Here is a 25,847-nt window from a genome sequence, read left to right as displayed (position 1 = left end):
TTGGACTCTATGTGGAGCTGGCACTGCAGAGGCAAGGTCTGAGGTCACTAGGCATGAGGAGGAATAAGGGAAAACACGGCTTTGCTGTGAGAGGGCTGATGAGCTGTGTTATAAATTGTGGTCCCCAATTTGTGTTTGAGTGGACAGTGGTGGAGAGCCAAAAGTGTTCCCATCTGATAGCTGGCACAGGAGCTCTTCATGGGAGACTCCTGAGGAAAGAGCTCAGAGACACTGCTGGATCTCCCTGTTAGTCCAGTACAGTCCTGTAAGATGCACCTTATCATGATACAGAAATGCTCTGTGCCCCCAGATCTGCTTTTCTAAGGAAGAGATGGTATATACAGGCAGCATCCTGCTTATGATCTTATTTCTGAGGGGTGTTTTTTGTCATCTAGCACCCCCTAGGATTTGCTTTTGGGGGTCAGTTCCTTGGCTTACACAAGCTGGTGTTGTATCTTTGACTGCACTGAAGCTGTTCTGCCTGTGACCTGTGTAACACAAGCTGGTGGTCTCAGATGGTCTCCCTCACCACTGGTCCTCTCCAGCCCTTTTGCCACCACCCTTAACATGGAGAACAAGTACTCTACGATCCATGAAGATGCTCCCATGTTGTTCTGTTCCCCTCCATGCTCACGCATTTTTGCAGACAAGGTGAATGTCACAGGAAAGCGTGGGCTGGAAATCTCATCGTTGAAGCTGCCTGTGCCAGATTTGTCCTGGCAAAGAAGAGGGGGGCTTTGTGAACATTTTCACAGTCCTTGGGCTTTGTGAACATTTTCACAGTCCTTGAGCAACAAAGGACATCTCACCACCACACCTCCCAAGCTTGAATGTGCCTCTTCCTCTGGGTGCACAGGCAGGAAGCAGTAGTCTACAAGTAGGTGCAGATTTGGGCAAAGACTTGGCTCTCCTGCGTTGTCTGTGTGGCTGCTCTCAGCAGGACTACTTCCACTCCAAATGTGTTATTACAGTGAACAAATGGGAGATGGGTGGGGTTGCAGGGGCTGTATGGACAATAAGAGGAAATGCCGCTGCTCTGCATATGCTCTGGAGAGGGAGGGTGTCTGTGTGTCGGGCAAGAGGGGATGTTGTGTGAGACAGGGTACAGAGGGGGAGGCATCTGCATGAAATCCAGAGAAGAAAGTATTTGAGAAAGAGTGGGTGCGTGGGTGGTGGCAAGGGAGTGGGAACAGGACGAAAGAGGCTGTGTATGGCTCTAAAAAGAGAGGCTGCTTGAAAAGGACTAGGAACAGAGGGTGTGTGCGAGAGGATTGCAAAGAGGAGATGTGAGGCAGGATGTCTGTGGGTGGCACAGAGACGGATGCAGCGCCTGCATCATTCTGCCAAAAAGAACACCCCATCCCAGATGCTCTGACTGCCTTTTCCAATCCCGTTATCTTATGGACTACACCGTTATTTTACCCTGTTAACACTCTATATGCAGTGCCCACTTCTGAAGCAGAAAAATTGTGGTATTGCAGCCTGGGGAAGGGGCCGAGGTTCAGCAAGAGCTGTACATCTCTTCAAACAAATAAACACTGCATCTTTTCAAAGCTCCCTTGAGTGAACAGAGAGACTTCAGAGTCCCTGTAGTGCTGTTGGTTTGAGGATCATCATGAAACAACCTCTCCAGAAATGTTTCTCGTGATTTTTGAGTCAATGAGCCATCTTCTTCTTATCAAATATATTCACATGCATCAGTGTTACGAGAGGGAAAACAAAAGCTTCCTCCTTCATTGTAGTAGCTTTCCAACCATGCTTTTCCATATGACCTTGACATGCTGTCGTTCAAGGCTTTGTTTCTTCTGGTTCCAAAAAAAAAAAAAAAAAAAAAAAAGGGGGGCTCAGTTTGGAGAGACTGCCCTGGCCCACATGGGCAGGATGCAGCTGACCCCCAACACCCTGGGGTGCTAACATGTGATGTTTAAGATTGGAACCATCTCTAAGACAGGTTCCTGAACAACAATTGGCATTTTCCAAGTAGATTGGTAAATAAAATTAATCCATTTGAAGCCACAGTCAAGTTTGTTCATAAACATTCTGCAGAGACCGAAAACATAGAAATAGTGACCTGGTAGAAGGCTGTACTCAAAATTCCAGAAGATCATGGTAATCTGATATTTACACTGACTTCATGAGTTTGCAGTCCTCCCGAAAAATCAGACTACAGAAACACGTACTTTGTCTTAGCCCCTGCATGTGATCTCCATGCCTAGCTGTTATGGCTCTGGTTTGCGAAAGTTTTCTATTTGTTCCCTTGGTGGACTGTAATTGCCCTGGATCAGCTTCAAATGGGAGGGAAAATATTACAAAAAACACAAAAGGAGTTTTCAAAGGTCCTGAACATTATGCCTAGGTGGTGATCTCATGGCTGCAGTGACCTCAGAGGTGTGTTTGGCTTGGTTCAAATTCTGAACTGCCTCTTGCCAAAGATATTTTAAGTGGTCCAAAAACATCTGTAAACACACTCAACCAAAACCACATGCTGCATACAGTCACAAACACACGCCATGTGTCTCACATAAGCTCACATATGCTCCTCGTCGAAAATATGGGGTCTGCAGTCATTGTCAACCTGTGGTTGCTATTTATCATACAGCTCAGGTGCCCCAACACACAGCTGATATGTGAATGACCTCAGGGTGTACAAGCTCATCAGCTTGTAACCCGTGCTGTGCAGTACAGCTGTCTCCTGTGTAGTTCATGGTCCTGGATCCCAGGTGGGGGACTATTCTCAGGTTTTATTTCTCTTATTTCAGGTTCAAATCAGTCCTGGATAGGCCATCTGAACTTTGCTGTGCTCCCACAATTAATCCACTTACAACAAGAAGGAAGGTGTTCCTGAGGGTCCAGTTTTCCAGGCTGACCATAGATTCTGAGGTCCACAGGCCCTGCCCACCTCATCTGCTCCCACCTGTCCTCAGACAATATAGGGAAGAGAAATACAGGCTGAATGCTACATGTCTGTACTTACAGGTGGTTTTTGTTAGTTGAGCAGAAGGCAAACTGAACCTGAAATTAAAATCCTAGGCTTCTTCAAACAAAATGGTGCTCCAGCAGCCAGTCTTAGTATTTAATATTCATGCTGCACTCAGGACTTCTGACTCCATTCACTGTTTTGTCCCTGTTGTGCCAAGCATGGCAGACACAGGGACTAGTAGCAGCCATGTTCACATATTTCCAGGGTCACATTGACATACATCTAAGCATGAACATGAACCGAAATGCTTGCTTTGTGCATCCCCAGATTGTGAGGAATGCAGAAATCCAGATCTGTATTCCCCATCTGACTTCTGCATTTGTAGCTCAGCAAACTTATTTGAAATGGACACACAATTAAGAGCAAACAATCCTACAGAAGCCCAGACTGTCATCTAGTACCAATGGGAGAAACAGGACAAATGCTGAGGCTCAGAAAATGCAGTACTCAACCGAAGCTAAATCTCTGGATGAACACTGAGAGTTGATCCTGTAGATTCAGTGTGAAATAGTGGCACAGTGTCTCAGAACCATGGGGTAATTTAGGTTGTTAGGGACCTCTGGGGGTCACCTAGTCCAGTCTGCCCCTCAAAGTAGATGCAGCTAGATCAGGTCGCTGAGAGCCTTGTTCAGTCAAACTTTGAATATCTCCATGGATGGAGACTCCACAATCTCTCCCGGGTAACCTTGTCTGTGTTTGACTTCCTCTCACAATGAAAAAAAAATTTCTTTGTATCTAATCAGTGTTTCATGTTTGGCAGCTGGATTCTGTTGCCTGGCATCCTACCACCCTGCTTCTTGGAGAACAGACTGGCTGCCTTCTTTATACCCTCTCCTTATCATAATATTGAGGCAGTTCTGCCCTACAGGTGACAAAATATGGAACTGAAACTGCAGCAGTGTGAAAACAGAAAAGAGAGGATCTGGAAGGAAGGTAATCAGAGCCTCAGAAGAATCTTATCCTAGAAGCTGACAAAGAATGGAAGGAAAAGAATGGAAATCCCAGGGGGGTTTCTGAACATTGTGCTCCTCACAGCCATGACTGATGGTAGTTGCTCAGAACTGCTCCCAGCAATGACTGCAAGGAAAGCACAGGTTGATCCCATAGAGAGCCCTCAGTGCTGTGCCTGTCTGACATTCTTGGTGCTCAACACATGCAATAAATAATTCTCATAAGCTGCTGTGCATTCCTCTCCAAACACACACAGGACGTGCCGATCGCCTCTTCTTTTCCAAAGGCTAAATCATGTACACAGGACCAAGGCTGGAAGCTGGAAAGAGGGACAGCCCTGTCTGCGTGGGCAGAATGCTACCATGGCAAAAGCTCATACTCTCAAAAGCACATATTTTCCCATAAATGGCCAGACACTAGAAACCAGTCACCATGCACTGATACGGGCATAAGGAGGAGTTCTAATGTCCATTAATGATGAGGGACCAGCTCTGTGACACATTTGGACCACAGGATAGATTCGCAGGTGGCTTCGCAGACGCTGAAAGGCACGCAGATGGTGACCGGGCACTGCAGCTCACACACAGGGCTTGAAACTGCCACACACCGTGCATCCCTCAAAGGACGTGGGGTAACCAAACCAGAGCCACCACTGCTGCCAGCACTGTCCCCACTGCGCGCCGGCCATGCTCGCTGAACCTACATGCGTGGAGGCAGGGCAAATGAATTTGGGTCTCACCAGCCTCTGTGGGAACAGGAGCCCCTGGGCACCACCGTGCTTCTCCCCCGAGTGGGGAGCACAGAGCAGCCAGGACAGCTTGGCCCTGCAGGCTCTAGGCCTCTAGAGGATTCCAGAGCACGAGGTGCTGTGCTGGGAGCCGAGCGGCACCGTGCCAGGTGGGGCAGGTCCTAGCATGCCAGGCCTGCCCACCATCCAGCGGGCCAGGAGGGCAGCCAGGCCCAGCCCAGAGCCCCGGCCAGGCATGCAAGCAGGGAAGAGGTGGGCTGCTGGGGGATGTCATGGCTGGTCAGTGCCTCAGAAGCCCTGGCAGTACGCTTTCACCCAGGGAGAAAGGCGGTAGGCTAGCCACCCTTGGCAGGCACAGACGGCAGCGGGCTCACTGAGGGGTGACAATGGCCTGGGAAGGTATTGAGGAGGAGGTCGCAAGTGGTCAGTTTGGAGACCCTTTTTAGCACATGCAGAGTTGCAGTGGCTCCCCGAATGCCCGGAGCAAGCAGCACGCAGCTCTGACTCCAGCCTCTCCCAGGCACTGGCAGCGTGATGGTACCCTCCAGCTCAGCAAGCCACCTTGCAGCAGACAGAACGTACCAGCATACTCTAACCACCATAGCAACACCTTTCTAAACTGTATTAGAAAATGCATAGCTTTAATGACCTGTTTAAACTACTTTTCAAAAGCTCTGGTGCATAGTGTGTGCTGAGGAGGCTCCTGTAGCCTTCCAGCACTCAGCATATTGTCTCCCAAAGTTCAGCCACTGCCGAGGTGTAAGGTTGCACAACAGCATCCACTGCCATCCTAAATTCACTTAGGACATTTCCATTGAGTATTTGACTACACATTTCCCATGCTTGGTCTCTTTTAAGAGAGGCTGGTTTCTTTTGAAACTGGGAACAAAAACCCAGTAGGTATTTTCAAGTTCAGGGAACATTAAAAGAAACAAACTCGAACCCCCAGTGTGGAATCTTCCCCTATGTAAAAATATTGATGCTGTACTTTTTTTAACAGGCCTCCAGCAAGGAGAGATGAAACGCAGTGCTGAGGACCAGGTCTGAAAACAGGACTTAATCCAAGGCCACTAAATCTCTGGCTGTGATGTATGTTACATTACACTGAGATGGGAGGAGGGTGGGACCTGAAGTCCTGAAGAAATTATTACCAGTGCTTGAAAATTCCCCCCATGTGCTTTGGGGCATCTGTTAGAGACATGTAATGGACCCTAACAAAGCTTACTCTCTTCCGTCTTATGGACCAAGTCATTGCTGCTTCAGGGCTTCTGCTGGGATAGTTTGCATGAAGAAGACTTCAACATCAGCTTCACAAAGCAGAATCCTCAGAAGACCTGTCCTTTATTCAGGAATCAAAGAAAGTCACAGGTCTCCCAGCATCTAGGGAGCTCCTGAATTTCAGCTGCACTCAACAAGAAATGGCGTGTGAGAACACAGTGTCGGAGAGATGCTCATTTCAGTTGGGAATCAAGCCCTGAGTTTTCATCTTTTATTCTACCTGAGATAAAGCAGTGACAATGTAAACAGACATATTCCTGCCCTTTCAAACCAGCTTTGTGCCAAGCTGTTTCCAGACAGGCAATAACAAGAAGAGGGAGGAGAGCCTTCCTCATGCCACTGCTATTAAAGATCTAAAGACCTGTTCTCCAGTTCTTTCCCTCTCCAGTCTCTTCCACATCTCTGCAAAACTCTTTAGAAAATACAGCTTTTCTAATCTGACAGCTTTATCCCCTGAGTATGCAGGACCCTAAGTATGAAACAGAAGCAGAGCAAAACCTAACTAATTGCATTGATTAAAATTATGGCCTAAATCTCAGTGGGTTTACTCATGTGATTAATGTTTCATTGAAACAGAGGAACGGGGAGCAACCGATGAGTTATCCCACTGGTTTCAGCGGGTTGTGGATTTTTGCATGGGTATTTCCAGCAGCTAAATGAAGGTTTAACCACACTGCAACTGACTAGTCTAGTGTGCATGGAAATGCAAAATATGAGATTCCAAAAGCAACAACACCTTGGCCAAATAGCATGTGAGGTGTTTTCTAATCCTGTTTGCTTGATTAACGGCATGGCAAGACACACTGACTGTTTATATTGCAAACAAGGGCACAACTCCAAGTTAGAGGTGGTTTTAAAAGATCTTTATATTGTCAGATTGTGTTCACACTGGGAAGGGGTAGGGGTGGGATACCTGTGGGAGAACATGACGTATGTTAGAAACACATTTTTCTCCTAGCCTAGCAGCAAAACTATGTGACACCCTACTTGAATGAATACTAGCCAAGCAGTGAAAAAGCCTGTTGCTAACTGGGCAAAAAGCCTTTTACAAAGCAGCAAGTCAGACATGAGAGGTGAGGCACATCAGGCTGAGGGCAGGGAAGAGCAATGGCTAGAAACTGCATGGGAAATGCATACCTGAAGTAGTTAAGAGGACTGTGGCAAGAAGGGCTGTTATAAAACTGACTTTTTGCCCTGAGGAAGGAAAGAAAAAGGAGTACCTGCCATTTGGAAACATATTCCTTTCAGTGGCCTTCATGCTCTTCAGACATACCAAACCATTGTACAGACATCCTTATGGTATTTTCAGCCCAGAATGAAGCTACAGCAGACAAAGGAACCAGGAAAACAGGATGCCAGCAAGCCTTGGTAAAGGAAACATGATGTAAATCAGGGAGAGGAGTACACAATGCTTATAGGATGTATTCTTTCTATAGCAGGGGCCAGGTCAACCTTTGGCTTGAGAACAAGATACAGCCTGGGCAATCTTGTTAAATGACATTGTGTAGGGAGGATGTGATGGGCTAGCCTTCACACATCAAAGGCTATCATCAAAATTCACAGCAAAGGAACACAGATTTTTGTACAGACCTGATCCATACCCCGGCTAACCCAACTTCCTGCTCTCAGCCACAGCCTATGACTTAATGCTTGAAGGGAAGGAGGAACTTCCCTGGGTTTCAGCTCAGTGACAGTGTAGTGCTAGGCGTGGAAAAGTTTCTTAGCTGATTCCTACATTTGTTTAGCAAATAACTGATTAGGACCACTGGACATCAGTGCAGTAGAAATGTAGGTAACAGTGTCAGCAGAACAGCAAATCGTGAGTCATGTAGTATTTCTGCAGCACTGTAGTATGGAAAGCAAACCCGGGAGCACAGTGAACTTATTTGTTGATCCTGTGTGCTGGCACACTCTTTCAAATAGTTTCTCTGCACTATGAAATAACAACTCCAAAAATTAAAACAAAATATTCCTATCTGTTGAGAAATTTACTTCTGTTCAGCACTGGCCTGTCTCTGTTTGAGTTGCTCCTGTCAGACAGAGATCTCCTCACTGCTGCTCAGGCAACAGGGTCAAGGAGATCTGACAGCAGCAGAGCAAAGTTTTCAAGCCATGTCCCATAAACAAGGGAAGTATTCCAAGACCTTCCCTGCCTGCACAGGAGGATGAGGACTGGACTGCACTATGTTTTGAAACAAATCCATAACCAGCAAAGGAAACAACTGCAGTGGAGCAGAATCCCTTGGCTGATTCTTTATTTTCTAATGTAGATGGGGCTAGAGGTGTGGAATTGGGTCCGTCGGAGGTGCCTCAGAAAATGCCTGATACTGTGTTGTTCGCATCTTTCCAAAGCGCAATGATTGGGAATAACAGTTGTCAAGGATTTTATCCTGAATGCCCTTTTGAAAACAAATGCCAAGCTGTTGGGGTTTTATTTCTTGGGGAGTGTTGAGTTCTTTTTTTTTTTTTTAAGGACTCTTTAAAAACTTACTCTGAGGGCTACAGTTGGAACAAGTTGGGTTTGATGTGTTTGCAGACAGGCTTCCCTGCTAGAAAAGGCTGTTTCAGTGGAGCACTGACATTCAGCGCCCCTTTGAAAGACACCAGGGACCTAAAGACTTGATGCTGTCAGATTTCCAAGATTGAATTCCTCCCTATAATATCAAGGCTTGCAGCCAATTCGGCTGGCTTGGAGCAGTTGTATCTTTAAAAAATGCTTGATGTGTATTCACATTTCAAAAAGGGGAAAAGCCAACATTGCAGAGTGATTCAGAATGATAGGCATACGACGGAGTGGAGCAACAAAGTCATAAGCAAAGGCAATTCAAGCAGAAATGACCTTCCTAAATTCCATATCACTAATTCTGCTCCTTGGAGAGAGTGCTTCAGCATTTGTACCCTAGCATGATGCAACTATTTCCTTTCTCCATATCTGATCCTCTACATGGCTGCTGTGATATCATAAAACAAACTAGTCTGAGAAAAGAGCAGGCTATTTCTGAGCCCTTTCTTAGGAAGATTTACCGCTCTTCAGAAAATGATCATTCATGGATGTTTTTTGGGCAGGGGGCAAAGGGGAGGGAAGAGGATCCTCTGTCTAAATTTGCTCGAAAATTTAGGATAAATGTTCTTTTGGTTACTGACACATTTTGCTGATATCCTGAAACCCTATGCCCATGCAATGGAGATAAAGAAACATACCTGAATTCCATCAAGCTACTGGTGGGAGTGTAATAAGCTTAGAGATCTAAAGCATTTTTAATTAGTATAATGAGTGTTGTTAGACTCAGAATTCACAGGAACTTGCAACTGCAAAGGGAACTTTTTCTGCTTGATAGGTTAGGAAAGAGGTACTTTGGAAAGGAAAGCTCAAGAAATTTCATCTGGAGAGCTCCTTTGGAAAAGGCTGTCCCATTTTACTTATAGTATCATTCCTATAACAAGTCAGTGGGCAGAGCCATATCAGGATTGTGGATCCATTTTCACGGAAAAATATGGAAGAAAAGCACTAATAAGCACTAGCACTGTGAGCAGTCTTAGGTTTCTCTAGCCCACTTGCACCTTTTTGCTTACAGGAAATGCCTCCTGAGTTATTTCCCAGAAGAAGGAGAGCGGATGGGGAAGGGGTGCATGGTTCATAATGCTCCATGAATGTGTGCTGGGGGGAGGCTGGCTGCTTTATTTTGTCTTTTTAAAGACAAACCACATACGCATTGGGGTGGGGGGTGGGGGCTATAATTTCATTTTCCAAAGGTATCTCATGTATCTTATGTTCAGAAATATTTGTAAGGGTTCTTTAGAGACAGAGGAGATATCATTATCAAAAAATCACCACTTTTCAAATCTTATATGCATAGAGAAAACAAAGCTTATACCACAGTGTACCAGGTGGCAAATAAAGCATCCCTCATATTTCTTTATAGGTTTTAAAAATCACTTGACTTTCCAAGACAGTCTGTGCGACTGAGATGTGGTGCACTTTTGTTTTTTAAATGCTTCAGTTTATTTGACGCTTTAATTACTTGTTTGCAGGACTGAACCTATAATGTGAAAGACATAAAAATATCTTAGCATAGATTAGAGTACATTCTCCTCATGTAATGTATTCTTTTCAGCACCTCACCAGAGAGGATCTGATAGCACTTCTCAGAGTGACACAACTGTGAAAGTATCCACCCTTGGTATGTGTTTACCTTGAAATAGTCTCTCAAGCGGCTTCTTTCTCAACACAAATAGACTTCCCCACATAGACAAAAATACCTGCTGTGCAAGTAGAAAACTTTCTAAAGGAAAGTTTCTACAGAACAACAACAACAACAAACATTTTTAAAAAGGGAGAGGAGGCAGGGAGGGAATACACTTGGCCTCTGTTGCTTCTCCTGCCTTCTCAGTGATAAACAGTCCCAGATTATTTCAGCCTGTGAGACAGCCACCCAGGCAGATCCCACTTTAAGCAGCGCCAGTAATGCAGGACAGCAAGGAGTTTGCGCTGTTTTCTGAGGGCTTTTACATACCTCTCTATTCTGTTTATGATGGCAAAACATTCCCACAACAGGAGCTTTAAAAACCTTGGAGTAAGAAGACAGTGCCTGCTGGCTTTTGCTGCCCAGTCACTCTTAACTTTCAATAGGACTCAAGCCTCTACTCAGGGGGCTCTTTCAAAAAAATTCAGCCCTGTACATTACAGCAACACTAACAAATAACTTCATGATAACATCTATTAGCACAATTGCATTAACTGGCTTCCTTGCAGAAAGCTCAAGGAAGAGGTCAAACAAATACAGTAAGGGTGGCAAGCCAGGTTTTCCCAAAATGGGATAGCGACTCTCCTCCTAGAGAGCGAGCGAGTATCGGGGAAAGATCACAACGTGCAGAGACAATGGCTACAGTTAGATGGTCCCAAATACTCTGGCGCGTACTGCCCAGCTGGAACCAGGCTCTTCCTCCCAAAGGAGCAGATGGACTGCTAAACTGGACTAGATTTTGGGGGGTTTTCTATGGAACTGGATGTAAAGAATGACACAGACATAGGCATAAGCAAAGTGGGAAGCTCGTTGCTTTTAGAAGTTGGAAACCTGTGTGGGCACATACATTGCTGATAGCTGGGGTAGGTAGGAAGTGGTGGGAATGTGACTTCACAAGTTGCTTTCATGCCCCCTTGCTCAGGTGCACTGACGTGCAGAACAGCCGCCCTCCGCAGCAAGAGCGGGACCGTCTGGGTCCTGCCAGCTCTTGGCCGCGTCCGCCCGGAGAAGCCGCCTTCCGGCAGGACCTCCGGGGCAGCGCGTCCCCGTGCTGAGCCCCTCAGCCTGCTCCTGGGCAATGCCGCCGCGGAAAGCGAGGCTCCGCGCCACCGAGGGCAGCGAGCAGAGATACCCAGTCACCTCCCACCCCCCCTCCCGCGCCCCGGCCGCTTTGCTTTGCGCTCTCCCAGCATTTATCCCCCCCCTCCCCATGCGGCGCCTCCCGGGGGAGGCCCAGGCGGACAGCGCCGGCTGAGCTGGCGGCCTGGGGCTGCCGCTGCCCCGCCGCACACTGGGCCGTGCCCCCCGCCCAGCAGGGGCGGGCTGGCGCCGACGGGGCACTCGGTCCGGCCCCCCCCCCCCCCCGACGGCGCCAGAGCAGAGCCGCTGCCGCCCTGCGCCGGTAGGGGGCGCCGCCGCGCGGCCCCGCCCCTGACCCGCGCCCAGCCAATGGCCGGCGGGGCAGAGCCGCCCCGCTCGCAGCGGCCCGCCCCTCCCCTCCCGGCCGGCCGGGCCGCCGGCCCCGCGCCCAGCACCGAGCCCACTCGTCGGCCGCCGACAGTCATGCGCCGGGCCGCGCCCGGGCTGCGGGCATGACAGCGCGCCCGCGCCCCCAGCTGCGCCGCGGGCTCCGCGCGGAGCCAGGCAAGTACTGCGGCGGGGCCGCCCGCTTCCTCCCGGGGCTGCGCTGCGGGGGGGGGTCTGCTGCTGGGCCCCCGGGGGCTGCGTTCCGGGGAGGGGTGTCTCTCCGCCCCCTTCCTCCGGTGTGCCCGCGTGTCCCCCCCGCGGCCCGGCGGCTGGGTGCATGTGCCGGTGCCGCGCGGCTCAGGCGCTGGCGCGGGGGAGCGGGGGCTGTGCGGAGCCGGGGCCGCGGGGCAGGTGCTGGGGAGCATCGGCTGCAGCCCGGCGGCCGGCGGAGGGGCCCGGTTTCCTCCCTGCGAAAGGGTAGTGGGCTGGGGGCGTCGCGGTGTCGGGCCAGGTCGGGGGGAGTGACCCGGGGGGGGGGGGGGGGCGTGCCGCAGGGGGCCCGGGGGCTGCCCAGCCTCGAGCGCGACCCCTCGGTCGCTTTCCCAGAGGGGCGGCAGCATCGCGGCGCTTTCGCATCCTGCTGCAGTGCTAGGAAACCTGCCAAGTGCATGTCACTGCATTCGTGTCGGGACACGGCGACAGGCAAAGCAATTCTCAGCTCCTTTCCTACCGCCTCGTGGTTTTAGATGGCCAGGAGAGGCTGCAGTCTCTGGAGGAGGTGAAGCATGTGGCAGGGCAGGGAGCGCGCTGCTGGGGAAGGGATGCTCAGTCTGCCGAATGGCAGCTGCCCTGGGTAATTTTTTTAAATTCAACAGAACAAACAATAGAATATCGTATTAGCATGGGGTTAGCCTGAAATAATGGAAAATAAAGAGGGAAAGCTGTAAACATTATTCAAAACACTAGTTTGAAATTCTCGGACAAATCATCCAAAACAAACAGTAGCTGAGCAGAACTATTTTCTTTGCAGGGAGTTTCCACTGGAATAAATAGCAAGTCCTGTTAAAAAAAATATTAAAAAAAAAAAATCTGCGACTAGTTGTAAATACTTATAGTGCTTGCCAGGGCTGGAGGATGCCCACAACCAGAGACATCCTTCTGATCCAGATTGGTGTTGTATTGCAGCTTTTGCTGCCAGTTATTTAGAGATGCTTGCAGTTTTTACCTATGGGCCCTACCTAAGAAAGAGGTGTCTGGTTTTCCCTTTACCTTCCCATCTTCTGCATTTAGAACATTCCTTAACATTCTTTTTCCTAACCAGACCTCTGTCTGCTGATGCCTTTATGCAACGTAGACACAGTGTTGCTGTGATGTGCCAACTCTATGGTACCTGCAGAGGTGGAAAATGAGAGCCTTTAACAGTATGTTTGTTGCCTCAATGTTACAGCCAGTCGCGGGCTTGCGCAGGAGCTGCACAGCTTCTGCAGGAGCATGGAGCTCCTACATGGAGTGTATTCCCTGGGATGCACAGAGGCACCAGGCACTGCACCTTAGCCTTCCCAGTGATTTCATCAAGGACCTGGTCATTAGTTTGTCCAGCATGACTTTAAGCTAATTAAGCCACTGGTAGTTGATAGCGTATGTATACATGGCAGTGTTCCTCATCATGGGACAGCTGCCCAGTGACTTGCTGAGACCTGGCACAGCTCATGCCCAGCTGCAGGGAAGTTCCTGGGTGCATTTCCTGGGCCCCTGGGCTGGTGCTCTCCAGGGCACACGTAAAGAGAAGTAAAGCATTTAGTTTGTGAGCCAGAGAGAAAGTGGTCAGGTGGACGTTTTGATACGCATGGGCCTTTTAAACCTTCTCCCAGAGGTGTGCAACTAAATACTTTTCTCAAAAATCTCACCGCCTCTAGCTTGGTTGGGAAGCCTATTTATTTAACGCCCTCTAGTGATGTTTTAAAAATTAACGTAGATTCCAAAGAAAGCAAATATTGAAGTTTGTTGGCTTAAAAAGTTTTAAATTTTCTGAGAGTCAGCTGCTTCAGGGAATCCCTGCCAAACACAATACCACACTTTGGATGGGTGCATAACCTGATTTTGGATAGGTGTCTCTAGCCATGCAGCCATAATGATGGTCTCTGCCTCCCCTGCAGACCCTCAGAGCTGCTCGGTGAAGGTCCTTCTGTCAACAGCACTGGACACAGTTCCTTTCTCTTGACCTGTCTTTAAGTGCTGCTGCACTTTAGGTTTTGGCTGAATGCACATGTAGATCGCTTAATGTGGCTCTGGTCTAGGTGAGATTGGCATTCGCAGAAGAGACCGTTTATGCTTCTTGGTGCTTCACCTTTGTTCGTTATAACTCAGCTAGGCTGGCCCCAAAAGTGGGAAGTGTGTGCCCTTGTCTTTGCAGAGGAGCTAGCTCTGGGTGCTGGAACTCTTCTAGATTGTAACCAGGGGATGTGACTCGAGCATCAGCACAGTTGGACTGGTTTTACTTCATAGGTATGGGAGATGTCAAGGAGTATGCCATTGATACCATTTCTCTTAATTAGCCTGAAGGTGTAGTGGATGTTTGTTCTTCCTGACTAGCCATGGGGGATCTCAGATCCTCTCCTGCTTGTGATATGGAAGATCCTGATTTGCGGCTCTGATGCAGGGATCCTTCTTGTGGATCCTTCCCTCGTTCCCCATGTGCAGTGTTTCACCAGCACACCATATTCCACCTTCCTGCCTGCCATAGGTTCACCACCTGCTGCTGTTCCACCCTCTGTCACGCCAACACCCTCACAAACACCTCAGGCTCCTCTATTTGTTCTGTTCACCTTCATCCACATATTACTTTACCACCCTTGCCAGTGCTGCCATCACAGCAAGTAGCACCCCAGCAGATCCAAATACACACCCCTCCAAAAACACCCACAGCAGCACTCAGCCACTCAGGCTGTTATGCACCGGTGTTCTGCTTACAGCGTACAGTCAGAGCTACATCGGGTGGCACCCGTCTCAAACGAACACCCCAGCAGCCTCCGGAGCACCGGCAGCACATCACCCACTTCGCAGCTCTGCTCAGGAGGCAGCCTGTATCCTCCGGCTGGGTGCTGGCATGCAGAGGTCATCTAGAGGGGGTTCTAAAGTATGGTACGTATCTGATCTGTATGGCTGGTTTCTCTGTTAAGACAGGAAACCTGCCTTGCTAGCTCCCAACCTCTCCATGTGCTCCTGGTTAGGGACCTGGCATCTCCTTGGCAGATTCTCTTTGACTTGTCTGTGAAACTGTCATCGATGTGAGGACTTAGGCCTAGTAGAGCGAATAGCAAGTCTGCTTAACAGCACCTTCTCTGTTTCAGCCAGAGTTTGAGACTGTGGTGTCACTGTCATTAAAAAAACTAACCAAAGAAACGAAAACCAAAACAAAAAACAATAAACCCCACTTCTGCTCCTCTTCCATTTCTCTGCATTTTCTCCTGAGGGATCTTAGAGCTGTGGGAAAAAGGACTGGTGCAGGGCTGGGTGCGCAGGGGACCAACCCCTCTCCTGTCACCACAGTCCTGCCTGCCTTGTGTTCCCCTGAGAGCAAATAGCAGAACAGACGAGGACATGGAAGTTTCCAAAACCTGACACCCATAGTTAGCCCCTCTGAAAACAGGTAGGGTGGAGTTCGGCTTGTGGCACGTGAGAGAGAAACTGAAGCAAAACAGGATGTTTTTGTGATTTAAAACTTATTTTTCATAATTCCAATTGAAAGGCTTGGTTTGGTTTTGAAGTTGTCTGCCGCATTTATTGGGAAATTTATCAGCCAAGGAGCTTTGTGCGTATATGTGTGTGTATGCAGATGTGTATGTGTACATGTGCTTGCATAGGGAGAGCAAATGAAGAGGCTAGTGTTCAGCCTCAGGACAGTTTTCTACCTGAAAAGTAGTAAAATCAATAGGAATTAACAGCTAAGTGATGGAAAATACAAATTCCATCTATGTAGCTCTTCTGTAAATCTTGCCGGACAATTGTTTTCTGCTCTGATCACCTCAAAATTGGAAAAATTCTGTCAAATCGTAAAGTATTTATCAAATATTTATCAAAGACCCGCAAAACCACTCATGACTGGAGGTATTAGTTTGCACATAAACATGTGTTAAACCCCAGTAATGGGAAAAGAGGTTGGAAGAGACAGATGAGGAAGCTTTTGGGGTCATCTGTACCCCATAATGTGTCTTGTATTTGGCCTAGTTTCTGCCAATACAGTTTTCACACTGGTTCCTGTATAGGTTAAGGCGAAAGTAAGAAAGAAATACTGGGAGAAATGAAGGTGGGGAATAATGTATGAATCAGAATAAGTATCTTTAAATATGATGTTTCTTGGAGTTTTCCACTGCCTGCCCCTTCAGGCTGCACCAGAAATAGAGGCAGAGAGTGACATCTCCAAAAAACCCCTGGGCCACTTGCTGTCCCCACGGCCGGCGCAGGCTGGTGCTCCAGGAGGAGGTGCTACCTATGTTGAGGTGGCTCCTTTCTGTCCCCTCTCTGTCCCAGACTGTGCCCTTGCACTGGCTAGGAAGAGTCTTGCTCTCTAGCCTTTGGTTCTTTGGAGATGCTGTGCCCGCTCTCACAAAGCCTAGCCTCTGCAAAGCACTGGCATGTTGTTATTGACCGCGGTGGCACACAACAGCTTCTGCCTTGTTCCCATCGCTGCTTCTCCTTGGCTCATCTGTGAGTTTCTGTGGTAGCTTGTGGCAGTCGCTCCTGGGAATAATTAGAACGGCCTTATGTAAGGAACTTAATGTGAATAGTTTTATTCCACTGCTTATCTTTTTCCACCTCTTGTGGCATCAAAGAACAGGGACATGTTCTTCAAGGCCACGTGACTTGACTTGCATTGGGTCATTGGCAGGAACATTTTTGCTGTAAGAATGTGCATATTTCTTTGTTAGGCTCGCTTGGCAATCTGGCCTCTGGGTTATTCGATCTCTGAGCATTCATCCTCCATGATTAGCTTCTCTCCTTCCCTTTGCAGTCTGCTGGCAGCTCCTCAGGCTGTGTTTTCAGACCCCTCCTTCACACCTTCTTTTTTTGCATGGCTCAGCTCACAAAATGCTGCTTCTGCCAGCCTTTCCATTCTCAACTTTTGCCCAGCTGCTCAGCAGTTTCTCTCTTGGCCTCTGTCACTGTTCAACCCTTAATGCTTTCCTGCAACTCCAAAAACTGGCAAAAAAGTGCAATTGTTTAAGCCAAAGTCTACTTTTACTTGCCCAACTTGTGTAACTTTAGACTTGCAGCTCCAATGAAATTCACAATGTTTGGATCCTCACTTGAGGCTGGGATGCCTATTTTTCATTTCCATCAACTGTAAAATTCTGTGGGATTTAATCCTACAATTCAGCACAAAGCTATCGTGAGTTTGAGGACGAGTTTGGCAGTGAATGTTACTTAATGAGTGTGTTACCCCTCCCGATGCTAACAGACAGATGAGCAAGCAACAGAAAGAGGAAGATGCCTTTCATGGCATGTGTGCTAGCGGAGGTGCTGTTGATTAATCCATTTTTCAGCCAGCCAGCTCTGAGAATGCCATTTAACAGACCAGAGTCTGTATAATGCTAACAGGATACTTCTAAGGCATAAAGGGATTAATGTTAAGCTCTAATGAAATCCAGATGCACAGAGCTTGCTTCTTTTCAAGGTCTTTTCCATGGCCAAGCTGCAAATAAAATTATTTTATCATTGTAAATAGATAATAAGAAACACCAGACTTGCAATGTGTACCAGGTATTTGATTGACAGGTAGCGAAGGCTGCTGGCAGCTGCCTGAGGGAGAGGATGGGGTCACCCACTGATCCTCTGCCTGTAACATCATTCGTAAGGTGGAATGTGGGACCTTTCTTGGGGAGCACAGTTTGTGCACATGTTTGCATTGGGGTGGGGGGAAGCTGGCTTGAAAACAAGCCTGCTGCTGTCCCTGAGGGAAAGCCGAGGCAGGTAGAGAGGGGGGGAGCGCCTGGCCGGTCCCTGCCGGGGCGGTGTTGGTGGACCACCAGCAGCTTGGCGACTTGCATTGACTATGGGTCCAGGGAGAGGAGAGGATTCATACCATGGCATTCAGGTGGATCTGTGCTGCCTGCCTCATGGACCTGAGGTGTTCTTGCCTCATAAACTCTTTGTGGTTTACACTTTCTCTTCCTGGTGCAGTTTATATCTTCCTGTATCACACACTGAGCATGGGTGCTGTGCATTTCATGCACTGGTAGTTACTGGGGTCCCTAGTGGGGGCTGGCCCACACACTTGAGCTAAGAGTCCCTGCTCTGGAAAGGCTGAAGTAATTCTGTAGCTGGGCAGACCCAGCTGTCTATGACTTTTTAATTTTTAATATGGCAGGAGGAGGAGTTTTGAACCAGGAGAAGGGAAGGGGGCTATTTTAAAGACAGGAAGGAATGTGTTACATTTTTCTGTTCCTCAGGTTTGGCTCCTCTGCAAGTTTTTCCTTTTGCCAAGGCTCCATTCAGTGAACTATTTACTTGCATTTTTAAAGAAAGAGCATGGTTCTTAATTTACTTTGGCCTCAGTGATGAATATTTATACTGTAAAACTCCACAAGTTCCCTTCCAATTATATACATGCATCCAGCTTTATATCAGAAACTTCTACCCCAAAGTACAAGCCTGAATTAAATGGTTTAAAGGGCTTTATCTAGGTGATGCCCCCACTGTTTTCCCACGAGTCTTGTCATGAGTCATCCCGTAATTGTTTGATGCTATGCTCATAATCAGAGTATGCCACAGCTTGATGCTAGAGACCATACATGTGTGTAGAGCTATGCAGGGGTTTCCTTTGGAGCTATAGAGGCAAGAAGTCCTCGCGAGAGGTTCCTGGCTTTCAGCATTGGTTCAAAGGAAGGAAAGGGATGAGGAAACAGTCCCACTATAAAACTCTATCAGAACATATAGGGGGAATCTGTTGCAGTGGGTTTTCCCCATGGCAATAAGCACTGCAGGAAAATCCCAACAGGTGGCAGCTCTTTGTTCTAATCCACTGTCAGTAAATATTTCAAATTTAGTCAGCCATGGACACCAGAATTGCAGCCAAACTGTCAGAAAGAAAGGTGAAGAAATGTTACAAAACAAGGTTTTACTTTTGGCCTCCTGTGCTAGTACTAAAGGGGGGTGTCCTTCCTTTGGCAACTGTTAGTTTCTTGCCAGGCCAGAAGCACAAAGTACGTAAGTATTTCTAAATCAACATCAATATTTATTGATCAATTAGCAATTTGCTGTGCTGTGCTGGCTACAGAGAAGAGACTTGCATTTGTGTGAGCCATAGTTTTTCAAACTGTTATCAATGCCAAAAAGACTTTGTCCAAGTGCATCCTTCAGATGTTCAGCGCCTGAGCCTGTTGAAGGTGATGGCTAATATTCATCCTCACTAGCAGTGTTTTTCTTGCAGTGCTTTTTTTGCTGTCCCAGAATACATAGACATGCTCCTGCTGACCCTTCAGATTTACAGGGAAAAGACCACCCATGGATGTTTTCAGCAGCAGTTGCCCATAATTTTCACAGATTCTGTCTATCAACACTGTATCAGTAGGCTGAGGCTTGTACATAGCAGGAACTTTTTTATGTTTTATTCTTGTATCCATCACTTTTCACCTCTCTCTGGTACTGGACGCCACAGTGAGGAAGCGCAGAGCTCCAGGAGGGAGTGGCACAGCTGATGGATGGGAGCTGTGGCCTTGTCTTCCTGCTTAAAGCTTCTTAAAAGCCCCTTTTAGGTACCGTCCTGCTGTTTAGGTGACAGTTGAGAGTTTCACTTTGGTTTAGGATCCTGGGCAGTGCTGTATTGCAGGACCAAGTCCCTGTGCTCATTCCCCAGGCATGGGTGCTGGCGGAGGGCACCGCCATGCGGGCCATGGGTGTGTTCAGTAGCCAGAAGCATAGAGCCAAGCCTTGACAAATTCCACGTGTCCTGATTTGAGGTCCAGCCCAGTGTCATTTAAGAGTGTGGACCATTACATTAGCTGTTCAGAAAGACCTGTTTCAGCCGGGAAGACCATGGTGCTCCACGCAGCAGCAGTCCCCTCTGTGCTTTGCAGGACATCCTCCCGCACTCGCTTCAGCATTGTTCCAGCCTCCTGAGGAAGGCAAGCCCTGCAGGTATAAGTATCCATGGGAGCAAGGAAAAAAAGTGGCATTGGAACAGATTAGTGTGAGTCAAACGAATCCCCAGCCACCTCCAAGTGGAAAACCCACTCGGGTGTTGGCAGCCAAGAATTGTTTCTCCCAGTCCCCCTTATATGGGACATTTTAAAATAAACTAGCAGGGCTCCATTTCTTGGAAGGAAAAGGAAATATTTCAGTGTGTGTCCTTGCAAACTGATTTACTGCCTTCAGGCTCTGCATGTTTTAAGAAATATTTGAGCTTGGTTGGAGCTGCATTTTAGCAGTAAGGGAGAGGAAAGCAATTAGTGAAACAACACAGGAAGATAAACTTCTGTAAAAAGGCTCAGATAAATATTTACACCGAAGTTTCTTAGCTCTGAGTTCACATTAGACCCTGCCCTTTCTCCCTGAAGAGACTTGCATCCACAAATAAAATACTGGGCTGTGGCCACCCAACATTATTTTACGATGCCTCCTCTGATTAATTAGGCTAATTATGGATCTTAAGGAATTCAAAGAGGTAAAGTGGTGGCAGTAGAGTTAAAGATTCTCCCTAGCGTTTGCAAGGAAGAGTTAATGCTTTACCATATGCCTGTGCTGGCAAAATTCACCCCTAAGAGCTTGTAAAACTGCTGCACTTTTTTTCCCCCTCTTCTGGGCACTGAATTTGCACCCTATGCAAAGTGAAGTAGTGCAAACTATTAAAATATAAATGGGCAGACATGCATGTCCTTAGCTAACATGAAGAAATATGGAAAAATGAGGCTGGATGGATTGGAGCAGGATCGCATTAGCCAGAAAACGGAATGGGCTGCCAGAGTTTCAGGGTGGTAGGAGGCACAGCGCAATTAGCAGTGTTAATTGGGCTGCATGAGCAGTTAATACTGTTTCTTATTAGGTGGGGTGAGTCATCTATGTTGTGGAAAAGCTTCTATAGCCCCAGTGGTGGCAAAGGGACCTGTTTCTACGGACAGGTAGATGATGGCAAATGTTTAGGTATCAGGAATTCCTGGTAATACTGCCTGAGACTTGCTCTGCTCTGATTCTGTCTGCTCACAAATGCTGTGGATCTGTGGTTTTGGAGAAGCTCACGGGGGAAGAACTCTGTCTTGTTTTCGCAGTGAAAATGTTGCAACGGTGACTCCAGGGGAATAATATACCTTATGATTTGAGGAGAAAGGACCCCTAGCTTAGACCTCTCCCAGAAGGAAGACCTAGCTCCCAAGCCTAGCTCTGCCACTACTTTTCTGCATCACTGCAGGCATGTTACTTAAATCTTCACTCTGAGCCTCAGTTTCTCCATTTTCCAAGCAGTCCCTTTGAAGCTGGAGTGGAGACGTATGGGATAAGAGTAAGGAAGGGCTTGGTTGAATAACAACTGTAATGTGTTTAGAGCCTGTCAGCTGGAAGATGTCATGGTGAAGCGCAGTAGTTATGTAAAGGGAAAAGCAGAAAGTCACTTTTGGTAAGGCCACCACTGTCTCAGAAAAAGGCTGTGTTAGTCCTCTGGCAGCTAATCGTTTTCTCAACAGAGCTCCTCCGTCGGTCACCGGCTCCTGGGCATGTCCAGCGGTGGGCATTCCTCTAGACATGTAGGGTTTGCTTCTCTTCCCTTATTCGCCTGCCCTGAAATGCCTGTAGAGCAGCCACGAAGGTCCAGTGTACTGCAGGGATGCTCGTGTGGCAGCTGGGAACGGGGTGTTGTGGCAGCATAACGTGTGGAGCTGCTCTGATGTCTACTGAAAACATTCCTGTTCCTGGGATGAGAAACCTGGTGGTGCAGCTGGTGGATGAGCACTGTCAGCTGGACGCTGTAGCCTGCCTCATCATCTCCTGGCTCTTATGTGTAGTGGATAAGGGCCAGTCTGATGCGTTGGGGTGGAATATCTCATAGAGGTGTGAAGTTTGCCTGCAGAGCCTGACTGCTCAGAGGCAGGGAGTGTGGAGCAGGTGTGGGGAACGCTCCCAGAGGTGCAGCAGCCCAGGCACCAGAAGAGGCAAAGTACGGTTTTGGTCCAGCTTCCTCTCAAAATGAGGTACTCGTTGTCACTGTAAGGGCTGGGAGGGAGGTGGCTGTAGCCTGCCACCACCGGTAACATCTGAGCTTAGTGATGGATTGCACCCAGATGTGGCAGAGAGGGAGGTATCAGGCTGGGGCTGTTCCTGTAGGTTCTGTAACAGCAGCCAGCACTGATACCTCTCAGCCCCACCACGGGGAAGGGTAATCCTGACACCCTCCTCAGCAGCAGATAATCCGGTAACGGAGCTCACAGCCCAGCCTGGGAAGGGTGTCATTCCAGGCTTAAAACGGTGCAAACCCACTGTGCTGCAGCACTGTCTGAGCTGACCCCAGACCATCCCTGCTGGGAAAAAAACAGGGTGAGAAGCAGAGGGACAGGCCAGCTTTTGGGGGAAAGGAGCAGATGGCCCCATGGAGGAGGCTCTGTCTGCTGGGGACAGGATTGCAGCCCCTCGAGTTGGGGGGCTCTGTTGTCCTCTCAGGGCTGCTCCAGCCCTGCTGCCCCTGTTTCTGCTCAAGCTGAGGCAAGGGGACCCGGGGCAGAATCGCTGGGAGCTGCAGGCAGCAGCCCAGACGCCTGCTGAACGCTGCTGGAGCTCCACCAGCCGGGAGGAACTGGTGTGCAGGCACTTGCTCGTGCTTCTTGAGGCTGGGGTGATGGAGAGGGTCAGCCAGCCCTCGCAGTCTTGCCAGCTGCTCAGTCCCAGGTCAGCACTGCGAGGGGTAGCTTCAAAAGGTGGATCCAGCTCCTTGGGCAGCCCAAGTCCAGACTGGAGCTGAGGGGGAAGGCTTGGGTCTGCTGCTGTGCAGACCAAGGCAGAGGCTCCAGCTGGCCAGGTAATGACCCAATTTAGCACAGTTCCACCTCAAACAGTTAACTAGTCGTGAAGTTGTTACAGGAAATATTCCAGATTGCACAGGAAAAGCAACAGGTTCAGCCCTCTACCCTGAGATTTCGTGTGCCTTCTGGCAAAGCCAGCCCCTGCAGCACGTATACTCACAGTCGTCTTACACACTCTGACTTGGGGGCAACTAAGTGCAGGACAGGCTGCTCCCCCTTCCTCTAATCAATTCTTTCAAGAACGTTTTCATCTCCTGAGTGTCTTGTCCTGCCTATCTGGGGACTCACCCCCTGGTTTACATGCCTTACAGCACACAGCACGGGCACTGCTGCTGCGTCTGCTCACATCGTCCCTGTTTGCTGAAGCCAGTGGGCACCGCACTTCTAAAGATTCAGGTTTTAGGCACAGAATGATTTCTGGATGTCTTCTAAAGACATCTCATGATTGAATAGCTCCGTTACTTAGCAAACCTTTCAGATTAGTGCTCCACCCGGTTGATTATTCCTATTACTCTAGTAGCAGAGACACAATAATAATACCACCAAATTACTTCATCATATGCATATTTCGTGCTAGCTAGATTCATTATGTTACCATACAAGCAGTACATAAAACTTGAGAGTTCAGTGACCTTGGCCTGGCTCTTTCCCTATATTACAGGAGTGTAAAGCTACTGACTATGGTAGATTGCAGTGATTTACCCTAGCTGAGGGTTCTAGTGGTCTTTGCTGGACTCTGCTCCATCCTAGAGGTACTCGGCAAGGTTTGTGGCAGCCACCTGACCTCCCATCTCCCCTCCAAGCATGCCCTTGGGACCTTCCTCGCTGCGAGCATCACAACAGAGGCTGTTTGCAGCTCACCACTCGAGGCCAGCTTCCCCAGAGCTGTTGGTGGGGTTACCCTGGTGCTGGGCAGCAGGAGGCAGGGGAGGTTTTGGGAGGTTTTGGGCTGGGGGTCCTGTGGGAAGCAGCCGCTCCTTTTGGAAGCTGGTTTATATAGACCAGGGGTCCTCAAACTTTTTAAACAGGGGGCCGGCGCGCGGATGAAGGGGCAGGCAGTCATCTGCGGCTGCTTGGTTTCTCCCCCCAACCCCTGGGGGGTGGGGGTGGGGTGGGGTGCGCAGAGGGGTTCTGTAAATACCGGGGGCCGGATTGAGGATCCTGGGGGGCCGTATCCGGCCTGCGGGCCGTACTTTGAGGACCCCTGATATAGAGCATGTTTTTTGGAGGGACTGCTCCATTTTGGAGCCTTCTCCCTGTCAGGTCTGCTGGCCTGCCCATCTGGCAGTGGGCTGAGAGGAAGCTGGTTAGCAGTGCCTAACCGTGAGCACCATCGCAACAGCAGATCCCTGCTGTGCATAGCACGTTCCCCTGACTGGGAGCTGGGCAAAGAGCAGGAGACCGGCACGGGAGCCAAGTCACAGCCCGGGCTTGTGTCTTGGTCCTTGAACTCCAAACACTCACCTTTTGAGGGGCACTTGGAGGAGAACTGGTGAGGTTTTTGTCTTATTCTGGGTGGCAATCTGGGGAGGGAATCAAGGCTGAGAAGGCGGCAGGTGGTCTTCCAAGGAGCTGGTGGCATGACATAGGAAGGAGCCCAGGTTTTCAAGCCAGTATCACCCAAGATAGTCTGTCAGAGTGGCACAGCACATCTGGATAAGATGCAGGGCAGGTAGGCACGACTGAAGCTGCATCCCAGTAAGGTGACGCTGAGTGCCCTGCAGTGGATTTCCCTCTTCAGGGGCAAGGAGGAACAACTGCAAGACAGCAGCGTTTGGAGCCCCTGCTAAAATTACACTCCTGGTCATGGGCTTGAATTCAAGTTTGTGTGGGTTCCCAAGTGGCAGATGAAATCTGGTAACAAGGGCAGAAGGAGACAGCAGCTGTGCAAGCATGCTTTTCCCTAAAATTCATTTTGAGTGCAAATCAGCATAAAATGGCAAGCCCAGTTGTTTTCAGTTCATGTATCCTAATGCCTGATTTCCTTCTATGCAATGAACAATTTCCCCTTCTCTTTCTTTGAATCTCTCTATTTGGGTTTTCTAACTTGAAATGCAACTGCAGTCTTATACAGGCACTTTGTAAGAGCATCCTGCACTCACATAAACAAGACGTAACAGAGCAGCAGGCAGAAGCGTCTCGCGCTCTCGTTAAGATGCTTCTGTAGGAATGCTGCTGCTAACATAAACTTATTGGATGGAAAAGCAGCAGTGGTTGTTTGCATGTGGATGGATCCAAGCCCAAGAGATCGGTTAATTGTTTCTGTGCTCTTAGCTGGACTCTTAAGTACTTTTTTTGAATGTGGCCGGAGAGCTGAATAACAAGGTATCTACATTTATACAGTAACTTTTGCTCTGTTCCAGTAGGCCACTGAGAAATATGACTTTACTGGGTTCCATTGATTAATAGCAGATCAGCTATCTGCTCTGACGCAACATACCAATACTGTGATGAGAGTTATTTGTAGGAAAAGAGTGTTTCACAAGATCCATCCAAGAATGAGAATAGTTTCAGTGTTACTGGCTCTGAACAATCTGTGATGCTCCAAATAATCAAAGACATTGTGGCCCATGTTTTACTCTTTCTGTTACTTTAGCAACATAAGCCTCCCTAACTGATCTGAATGTCAATATGGAATTGACTCAGAGTTTGCATTTGTAATTTTTTTTTCTTTTTAAAGAGTATATGATACCCTTTCACTGTCTTCACAGCTAGAAAGTAGGCTGTTTGTCTGACGTGGGCAGAATGACACTGACAGCCGAATATTCCACATAAGAGTAACAGAACATGGCAGCTAAGAGCGTTGGGAGAACGAATTTCCCTTGGAGGTGTGAGCTGGGTGCCTGAGTCATACTAGTGAAATGGTGGTAGGGTCTCTCCATTCAGCAGCATGCAAAGAATTCATGGTGAAACATCAGTATGCTGAGGATAGGGGTAGACCTAAATTAACCCTCTCCCTATGTTTGATCTTACTGCTTTTAAACCCCATGGGTACAGGGAAGCCGGTCCAGTGTCAGGTCTGAAGTGTGGAGTTGATCTCATTTCCATATGATGGTTTGTAATAAAATGCAGCTTTGAACCTCTTAAATCCTGCTTGTGATGGCACCAGATCCAGTGCAGGGTCTTGTTAAACAACCATGTCGGAGGGAACAGGAGGGGAAACACTCAAGCTCCAG

At 48.4% G+C, this 25,847-nt stretch overlaps 1 protein-coding gene across 1 annotated transcript in view; it reads left to right on the top strand.

The window, feature by feature from the left end:
* The first annotated feature begins 3,192 nt into the window (after window positions 1-3,192).
* The window catches only part of LOC308054056 (rho GTPase-activating protein 20-like), a 48,293-nt gene continuing 25,638 nt past the window's right edge, over window positions 3,193-25,847 (top strand). The window contains exon 1 of the mRNA XM_080366231.1: window positions 3,193-11,845. The gene's annotated coding sequence lies outside the window, so the exon portion shown is untranslated. The remainder of the gene's footprint in view (window positions 11,846-25,847) is intronic.

This window comes from Falco punctatus (assembly GCF_963210335.1).
Source record: "Falco punctatus genome assembly, chromosome: 15".
Taxonomy (NCBI): Eukaryota; Metazoa; Chordata; class Aves; order Falconiformes; family Falconidae; genus Falco; species Falco punctatus.
The sequence above is the reverse complement of the archived record's forward strand: the minus strand, read 5'-3'. Positions and strand labels throughout refer to the sequence as shown.